At 39.5% G+C, this 10154-nt stretch overlaps 1 long non-coding RNA gene across 3 annotated transcripts; it reads left to right on the forward strand.

Moving 5' to 3' along the window:
• The first annotated feature begins 6269 nt into the window (after positions 1-6269).
• Positions 6270-9978, forward strand: LOC107662125 (uncharacterized). Of its 3 annotated transcripts, none has more exons than XR_001631181.1 (5): positions 6270-6556; positions 7915-7969; positions 9408-9452; positions 9557-9677; positions 9778-9978. It is a non-coding gene; the product is annotated as an uncharacterized LOC107662125 (long non-coding RNA). The 3 variants fall into 3 exon arrangements; XR_001631182.1 differs by having other exon boundaries at positions 9783-9978; XR_001631183.1 differs by lacking the exon at positions 6270-6556 and adding an exon at positions 7183-7242.
• Positions 9979-10154: the final 176 nt, after the last annotated feature.

Consider the following 10154-nt stretch of genomic DNA (forward strand, 5'->3'; position numbering starts at 1 on the left):
GAACGTGTCCTCACCTGCACTCAAAGGTAGACACACATCCGCCATTAAAGCAAGTAACAGTGAGTAAAACAATGGTAATGAGTGTGAATAGAGTATTAGCAATGTAAACGAGATTAGCGGCAACCACGCTGGCAATGCTAACAGGCTATATGCTAATAGCGGACTCGGGAAATCAAAATAGAACTAGTGATAACAAGGCGCTCTGATTGTTTTTGTTGTAGAATACGATAGGGCAGGGATCCTCAAATCTGGCCCACGAGATCCACTTCCCTGCAGCGTTTAGCTCTAACCCTAATCAAACACACCTGAGCATGCTAATCAATGTCTTCAGGATCATTGGAAAATCACAGGTAGGTGAGTTTGATCAGGGTTGGAGCTAAACTCTGCAGCGCATTGGCCCTCCAGGGCAAGATTTGAGGAACCCTGCGATAGGAGATATATTCACATGTTATAGAAATGAAAATGATAGTGTATAAAATTTATTTTAAGATACACACATCTTAAAGATCATTATCTGTTCTTTGTTCTGTTAAATCAGCAAAGAAGCATGTGACTCTAAGCAATACAGAAAATGCAAACATACCACAATGTTCAATAAGTCTATCATATTAATAAAACATACCATAGCATATTAATACAATTTCTTCCACAACATCCTTTACAAAAATAAGAAAACGTGTATTAGTAAAACGAAAGACAACATTATTCAATTTGGATCCCTAAAACTGGTGTAAATTGCGTCAACATACTTCTGGATTTCCTGGTATGGGGATGGGAAATCACAAGCTGACATATTGGATAGGGGCGGGGTTGTATTGGGCATGGGCGTGGCTTCTGATGGCACACTTGGATGTGGGCGGGGTTGTATTGGCATGGGCGTGGCTTCTGATGGCATACTTGGATGTGGACGTGGTTATATTGGGCATGAGCGTGGCTTTTGATGTCACACTTGGATGTGGGTGGGGTTGTATTGGGCATGGGCGTGGCTTCTGATGGCACACTTGGATGTGGGCGGGGTTGTATTGACATGGGCGTGGTTTCTGATGTCACACTTGGATGTGGGTGGGGTTGTATTGGGCATGGGCGTGGCTTCTGATGGCACACTTGGATGTGGACGTGGTTGTATTGGGCATGGGCGTGGCTTCTGATGTCACAAGGTGCGTACGACTTGAAGCACCGCTACAGACGGCAGTCAACGAAAGTAGCCGCTTGCAGTCGAGGGTGGAGTTGAAAACGGAGCCGTCAAGCCGGACACTTTCTGCTCCCATTAGTGACGCTCGCGCGGTATTTGCATACTCTATCACAGATGAAGTGAATTAAATGCAATATTTGTCAAATACACAGACGTTTCAGAAACGTTTTCATGAGCAACAGAAATACTGATTATATACTGCTTAATACATCGCCATCTGTTCAAGAATAAAGTTAAATGTAAATATATACAATACACACATTTTTCAGAAACGTTTTCATGAGCAACAGAAACACTTTTTATATACTGCTTAATTCAGCGCCGTCTGTTCAAGAATAAAGTTCCACGTAAATATATACTATTTAAATACTAATAAAGTGGGGGTATATATGCTTTCATGATAAACGTGACTCAATATAACATTGCGACTACAGTAAACAAGCTTTTAATGTTCTAAAAACACAGATTTATGAGCAGTATTGGATTTGAAGATGTTAGAAACACACGTCATTGTTGTCATGTGGTGAATTTGGCCAATCGTGAAACAGCTGTGTCGTCATCAGCGCTCCTGCAGTCGCTCTGAAAAAGCTGCGCCAGCTGAGTCAGCCGGCTGCTCTCGAAACGCTATCGCGGTACTTTGATGCCACACGTGACAGTGACGTAGAGTCGGCGCCGGTTCAAGTCGGACAAAATTTCTGACCGGCATGCACTGCTTCAAGTCAGCCGCCAATCGGTTTGCGTGGCATGAAGTCGAACGCACCTACACTTGGATGTGGGTGGGGTTGTATTGGGCATGGGCGTGGCTTCTGATGTCACACTTGGATGTGGGCAGGGTTGTGTTGGGCATGGGCGTGGCTTTTTATGTCACACTTGGATGTGGGCGGGGTTGTGTTGGGCATGGGTGTGATGTCTGATGTCACACTTGGATGTGGGCGGGGTTATATTGGGCATGGGCGTGGCTTCTGATGTCACACTTGGATGTGGGCGGGGTTGTATTGGGAATGGGCTTGGCATGGGCATGGGCATTTAATGAGTGTTTTTTAAAGCTCTGCCAGACTATAAAGACAGTTCTTACACATATTTCCAGAGCTTTAGTATAAACCAAACATTGAGCAGTAAATGAACATATTCCTGTTCTTGTAAGATTAATTTTGCCCTTTGATGATTTGTTATTGTAAAGTTTGATTCTTGCTGTATATTCAATTAGTCAGTGTAAATATTTTAATCTGAATGAATGAATATGCCTGATTTCTGTGAGTTGTGTCCTCTAACAGACTATGTGGATTCACACTTGTAAGGCCGTTCTCACCCAGAGCAAACATTCACCGCACAGCAGATGAGCTGAAACAGTGCATTCCAATGGACAGGCTATTTTGCTGTTGATTTTGCTTTGCTTTCTCATTCTAAGAGTAAATGGGCCTTTATGCATTTTTGCTCATAAAAAGGAGTCAAAGCATTTTTCTGGACTTGACATCTATGAAAAGCATTAATGTAATCTCTTGGACTCCAAGAGAAAGTTGAGTAAGCCACACAATTGATGTGAGTCTTGCCTGAGGAGTTGATCGGCAGGAGCGAGACGCACGCTGTATTTGGTCAGGGTGAGTGCTGAAATGTATATCCACCGGCTGCAGAGAGTGTGATGAACTGCTGAAGAAACTCACACGATTGCATTCCATTGGGTTTTGCTACTCCGGAGAAAACGCGGCCTTCCACAGAACTTTTCCCTGCCATTCATGGTCAGCGGTATTTACACGCATGCACTCACACACAAACACACCAACGAACCTAATCGCACGCATTTCCCCAACCACACATTTGCGATTCACTCTAAGTGAACGACTCGCATTAATGACCTTCATTTTATTTCCATTTCAGTTTAAATATGACTTTTGTTGGTTGAGAGTATAGAATGAACTAACCCTGTTTCTAGAACTGTTGACTATCAGTTTGTTGCTGCCAGAGGCTCTAGCTAAACTTTGTGCTCTGTGTTTACTGCAAGATACTCAGCCTGCTGCTTTGCTGTTTTACAATTTATTTGTATTTTCCTGTGTTACCAACTGCTTAAACAGTTACTCTTGATTGATTGTTACCCTTTTGGAAGCTGTAGGGAGGTGTGAGTCTTTTTTTGTTCAGAAACTGTTTTCTCCTGGTTCAAGGATTAGATATGGAGTGAGTGTATAATTTTGTTGTTGATTTTCTTTTCTTTGATAGGTTTAGAAAGAATTTAACCCCCAGAATAGAAATGCTTTTATTTATTTTAGCTTGGTTGCCCCTCATTAAGTATTTTGCTTCTCTCTTAATTTACACTCTTTTTGTTTGAAAATCATGTATACTCTCTGAGCTGTTAATAAAACCTGTTAAAGTGATCTTGTTGTAGTTGTTGTGCTGTTAGTTCCAACCATAATTAAACACACCCGATCCAGCTAATCACGTCCTTCAGGCTTATTTGAAAACTACATGGTGTGGGTGTTGGAGCAGGGCTGGCACTAAACTCTCCAGGGCTGTGGGCCTCCAGGAACGGAGTTTGACACCCCTGTCCAAGACACTTGTAAGACGTAACCGTGTGTTTCAACAAGTAGATTGTGTCAGGGTGTAAATACCAATACTGTTTTAACAAGGTATTTCTTCACTAGCCATAGTTATCTGACATTTAGAATTACATTTTAATGCATTACAATTAAAAATTAGATAACTCAGAAGAGATAAATATGCAATTATGAACTGACAAGAATCATAAATATAATAATGTCTGTAAATGTTACAGAAAAATAAATAAACAAATAAATGTTCCCAGAACACCGATTAAATGTGAATTGTGACTTAAGGTAAATTTTGTGTTTTAATTCACCTGTTTGTCTGCATCGCAGAAAGAGGACAACAGTCTGCAGTGGAAAATGTCTGTATATGTGAGGTATGATAATAACAGTGCTGTACAGATAAGATCAGATTAATTAAATCAAAATCAAAACGCACTCGCATGCTGAGAATATATCCTTCCTCCACCTGAGTCTTGATACCTGCTATGTGTGAATTATAAAAGTGAATTGTGTGAAAGCATGACTGAAACGGATAAACTGATGATTTGCTGGGAGATTGGAAGTTACACACACATTGATCATTGAAATGCTTCACTGGTCGCTCGGCATGAACATATCCTGCCCTTGCATTTGTATTTGTATATGTATATGTGAATTTGTGTTGTAAGGAACACAAAAAAAGACGCAATGAAAAATCACATAGCACCTAATTTACCAGCGTAATAAACATTATATTTAGAAGCTGAAATGACACAAGTTTGATGTGAGTAATAATGAAGGACATAGTCTTTATTATCATTGTATTGTGCAAAATACAATGATATTTGGAAACCCTATCGCTGCACACACACGCCACCATTTTGCTAAGGACATATATGCTTAATATACAAATAAACCTACAAATGACATCACAATGAACAAAACTTCTGAATGACATAGTTGGTGTAGGAATTGTTATTGACCACCAGATGGCGAAGTACAGCACTGTGCCAAAAGCTTCGAAGCACTGACACAGTTTGTTGTAAAAGCCTCACAGCTTCAGAAGCCTCATTCGGCACATCCCTACATTTTACTTTTACATTTATTCATTTAGCAGATGCTTTCATCCATAGTGACTTACAAATGAGGAGTTTTAGGGCCCAATAATTAAACCCTTGCTGGAACTAGTGATGTTAGGTCCAACACCAAAGCTTCGAAGTTTGTATAAAAAAAAAAACTCATTTCACATTAAAGCACTGTATCGGAGCTTGATTCGTTTTGTCAAAAGCACATGATCTATGACATCCGAAGCTTCATTCGTCTGAAAACCACGTGACCGTTTCAGTATCTGGTTCAAACAAAGCAAACCTCAGCACTGTTTCCTTTACATTATATTACATTTTAATGCATTAGCATTATGGTTTTTCCTAATATTGTAATGTAGCTTATATATGAAGCTCAAATGAACTTTGCCTATATATGAAATAACAGTCTAAGGACTGTGGCAGATTTAAAACAGACAGATTGTAGATTTAATTTAATAATTTATGAATTTATGGTTCATTTATTTTACTGCCAGTATGATGACACAAATGAATGACTTTGACAATGACCATTATTTATATACATAAAAATAAAATAAAGAATCAGTTGCAGAACCAGATGTGGAGCCACTGCCTGTAATGGAATACAGCACTTTGGAAGGTGCTATTCATTTTTATGAGATGGCCACAATGGTAAACCGTGTTAAAAAGCTTCGAGTAATGAGTCTTTTTCCGATACAATTGTTTGTTTTCAGAGAATCACGTGATCAACGAAAAACGAAGCCTCACATTCTGTCCAATCACGTGTGCGTGTCGGAGTGTTCGAACCCCCAGATCTTACTTTTATGAGTAAGTTTTCATTCAGACTTATTCAATAACATTTTAAATACCCAGTCATACAAGTAATATGAAGAATAAAAATTATTTTAGAGAAAATTTAATGTTTGGCATATGCAATTCATATATGTACACATCATTCTTCTATTACATCATATTGATATTCATATTGGCATTTAATGCCACAGTTTAAATTATTTTATCAGAGAGAAAAAAATTCAACAAACACACACACACACACACACAGGGATTTTTGTGGTCGCTGCTTCGTCCTACGGAGCATCTTTCACAGGGTTTTGGATGCTATATTTTTTATTAACCACCATATGTCACTGTTTTTGACACTCGCGAAGCTTTGAATCTTTTCCCGAAACAGTCAGAGGAAAGCCTCAGTGCTTCATGAGGCTTCATTTGCCCATCACTACATGGGCATTTATATCTGTGCTGTGGTGCATCATGGGATGTGGGAGAAACCAAACTAGAGGATTAAGTGGATTTTTGTTGTTTTCAAATTTAATTAGTGGAACTATGCATAAATGGCTGTTAAGTAATAATTTGTGGATTAATGCATGTACAAAGTTTATAATCTTGAGATTTGGTTTGATGAATGTAATTCCTTGTCGCTTGCATCCCCGTCAATGGTTGTGTCCATGAGTATAAATGCTCACAAACTGAAATTTCACAGGATTGTCAGTGTAAGATGGAGGTTGGAGAACGAGTAACCTGCTGGAGATTGAAATCATTGTGAATGAGAATATTTTTAATTTTGTTTTTTTTAACTTGTACTTTATTCTTGTAATTATTTACCTTGCTTGTATAGTTATGATTTTAATGGTACTGAAACATCTAATCCAGGGGTGGCCAACATTAGTCCTGGAGAGCCACAGTCCTGCAGAATTCAGATCCAACCCTAATCAAACACACCTGAACCAGCTAATCAAGGTCTGAGGGTGTCTAGAAAGCTGCAGGTGAGTCTTTGTCTGCATGTACAGTTTAAATGTGTGTGTGACCTGGATGTTAAGAGCTGCATCAAGAGAAACTGCCTCAGAGGAGCGTATTCAGTGTGTATTGTGAATGTATATTTCCATTAATGTCTCTTTAGTTTATCACTTTTTTTTTTTTTTTTTTTTTTTTTTTTTTCCCTCCCTTTTCAGGCAAGACTCAATGCTGGCACATTCTGAAGGAACTTCATTCTTATTTTGTTCAGAAAAAAACTGTGAGCTTGATGATTAATAGTTAATTGCAATTTCAAATGCTTAGTTGTTGCTGGAAATGGGTGAGTAACATTCAGAAATTCACCCACATAAATCTTGAGTAGGTTTATTTGTATATTAATTTGGTTCTGAGCAGTGCTGAAGCATAATGGTTTAAATTGTGGATGCAGACCAAATACAGTTGTTGCAAAGCATTGCTGTGCATGTGATTTAATCTGAGTAAAGCACCGTTTTTGTTGAACCCTTGATAGTCAACATCCTCAATGTTGTGCTGATTGTACAAACTGGAATTGATGAGTAAAAATGTTCTGATGCAAATTATGCTACAGCAGAAATTATGCAGAAATTCCTTTTTTAAAATGTTATTTCAAATTGTCAAAAGAAGTCTGGTATTAAAAAAATTGACCGTGCCAAAGCAGCTCTTTCCAACAACTGGCAAGGTAAGAGTCCTCCGAAGATTTGACTAAACCTCTTACAATATTTACAGCATTGTGCAAATTGGTGACCTTTACTTGGTCAACAGCTTACAATCCCTCTTTAAGCTCAGATATCAGATAGATGGGGCGCCCTAAACTTAGTGACAGGAGAAGTTAGATATTTGTCTAGCAATGTGCACACTAAAGAGTCTCAGGGTTCATTCATGGCTGCATTGATAACTGCTTGTTAATGTCAATTTACATTTGGTGACTGTTTGGGTTTTGAATTAACGCACTCCATTCCAAGCCTAACATTCAACACTTTCCTCTCAACCAAAATCAGTTCCATTAAAATTAGGATCCGTAGAGAAACTGGTTTGATAAATAGTTCTATTGTTTCAGTCTAAAGCAACTACCAATGTTAACTCAATGTTTTATCTGTAGTGTCTTCCTACAGGTAATCTGGACATTCTAAAGAGCTCACGTTTCTTTTTTCTTCATCTCCACTACTTGATGGAAGCCCACTCGTTGTTGACTGACAATGCTACAGAATTCCAGTCTTTTGATCTCATTTCATTATAAATGGCTCACTTCAGCTCACAGATGGTTCTGATTTCCACAAGCAGCTCAAAGTGTTCCCGTTACACATCTAAAAATATCAGTTACAAATGCAGCTTTTAGTTGTTTTTGTTTCAGTGAGTTCCTGACCATGTTAAAGGTGGATTCTCCTGGAAAATCAACAGCTGCTGAGGTGAGTCGTCCTGTGATTCTTAATATTCACAACACTGTGTATATTGCTCTCTTTACTGGGTCAAGCCATGTTCCTCAGAAAGCTTTGTGGTGGAGAATATGACCCTTTATTGCAGTCAATGCTTGGTAGTGGTAGAGTCAGGCACCTACAGGTACAAATTCATTGCTACTGAGCTCTGATATCAGATAGATGGGGTGCCCCAAACATGGAGACCAGAGACTGGTCTCAGATTTTATTCAGCTTTCTGTAGGTTTGTGATTAGAGTTGGTCTAGACCACAGGAACCAGATGAGTCCTCTGCACAATCTAATGGCGCTTTTCCACTGCGTGGTATGGCTTGGCTCAGTACGGCTCTGTTTGCGTTTCCACTGCAGTTTAGTATCGCTTTGGAGTGGGTGGGATTCGCATGTCGTTAGTTGAGCTGCCTCTACTGTCGTGACTCCTGAAACTTTTTCATTCTGCGTTGCCCCATCAAGCTCTCGCTGGATCCGCTCCTCTGCTATCAAAGAAAGGAACGTCTGTACTTCCTCAAGAGACCACGAAACAGCCACTTTTTGGTTGTTAAAAAAGGTGTGCTTGTTCGAAACGGTTGCGTTCGATCCTTCGCTGGCTGTGCTGATTTAAATCTAGTGGTTAAGTTGTGACTGTGCCGTACAATAAGACTGGCTCAAAGATGGCCGTTGTCACGGTCTTGTGACCAAAGGTAGCCTACGATTATTTTCTGACAATGTCAAATTCCGCATGATCATCACAGTGTGTTTGCTGCTACGATCCACATTTACTGACCAGCCAATAAAACTGCAACATGAAATCAACGCGACATGGCTCTAAAACTTAAAACTGCTTACCTCAAGCTTTTATTCCTTCCTCTTTCACCACTTCCACATTTTAAGCACACAAAAACTACAACTGTTAAAGTGTGGTTCATCATGCTCTTTTTGTTTACCACTAGCACATGCTGATGACGTTTTATTCTTATATAGTAACATGTCGTAGCGTAAGAGTCAATAGGTGTCATCATCGTACAGTCTACATGCATGTCGTACCCAAGTTTATTAGATGCATGTCTGCACAGTGTGATCCGCAATGGTCTTATAGGGTTGTTAAAATCGTGCAGTGTGTAGAATGCTTTAGTATATATAGTTTTGTTTGATTAAAGCTTGTGTCTCTGAGGAGCAGAACAGGGAGTCCATGACCTGCAGGAGTCGATCTGCTGTGGCTTGAGCTCAAATCAGACAGATGGCGTGCACCCCGATCTCAGTACAGTTACAGGGATGGTTTGTCATAGGGGCTCTGGATAAAACATTATCAAGTGGTTCAAATGTTTGAGACTAGTATGTTCCAGTGTTGTGAAGCGCCTTTTGAAATTTTAGTGTCCCTTCACATTATCATGAAGGTTTTTTTTTTTTATTTGATCACTTCAAATCTACTTTTGGTAGTAATGCAGGAGCCTCCATCCTCGTGTGCAGACCTGACTCATGAAGGTAGGCAAGTGCAGATAAGGCACTTTCTGCAACTTTTTAATTAATTTTTTTTCAATTATATACTCATATGGATTTTCTATTTTCTGTGCCCTCCACTCTTACAGTGGTTTGGCACCTCCATAGTCCCAGAGCTGAAGCTGCTGTCCGCTCATCTTTGGCTGGACTGAGACCTTGATTCTACCAGAGGACATGACTTCATTTTCTTCCAGACCACACACTAAACAAGTATGTTTGCTTTCTGTAATATCTTGAAAGATATTTTTCTGTTTAAACAACTCCTTTTGTATTTCAGATCCATTTTAACTTCACGTGTACTTCTCCTCAGGTAAGCTGGGATCTTTGAGTTGGATGTGTTATCCTTTACATTGAGTACTTCGGTATTTACCTGAATAAGCCTCATGTCATCAAAGCTTTTTTTTTGCCTCATTTGCACTTGGCCTTTGGAAATGTGGAGAACATTGGTTCAGTTTCTTATTCCATTTAAAGAGCCATATTCAACCAGACACGGATGCACTTCTCACACCATGAACAGGTTTCCTTCTCTTAAATACCTAGAAATTTGCTCTCTATTAGGGCTGCACGATAAATCGCATGCGATATTTAACGCGCATCTTGTCAGAAAGACGGTTCTGTAATCAGCGTAAATCTCCATCACCTGCGGGCTTTCACATTGAGCAGCATTAACTACACAGAGCCGTTGTT

Source organism: Sinocyclocheilus anshuiensis, unplaced genomic scaffold (assembly GCF_001515605.1).
Source record: "Sinocyclocheilus anshuiensis isolate Anshui unplaced genomic scaffold, SAMN03320099.WGS_v1.1 scaffold1128, whole genome shotgun sequence".
In the NCBI taxonomy this organism is placed as follows: domain Eukaryota; kingdom Metazoa; phylum Chordata; class Actinopteri; order Cypriniformes; family Cyprinidae; genus Sinocyclocheilus; species Sinocyclocheilus anshuiensis.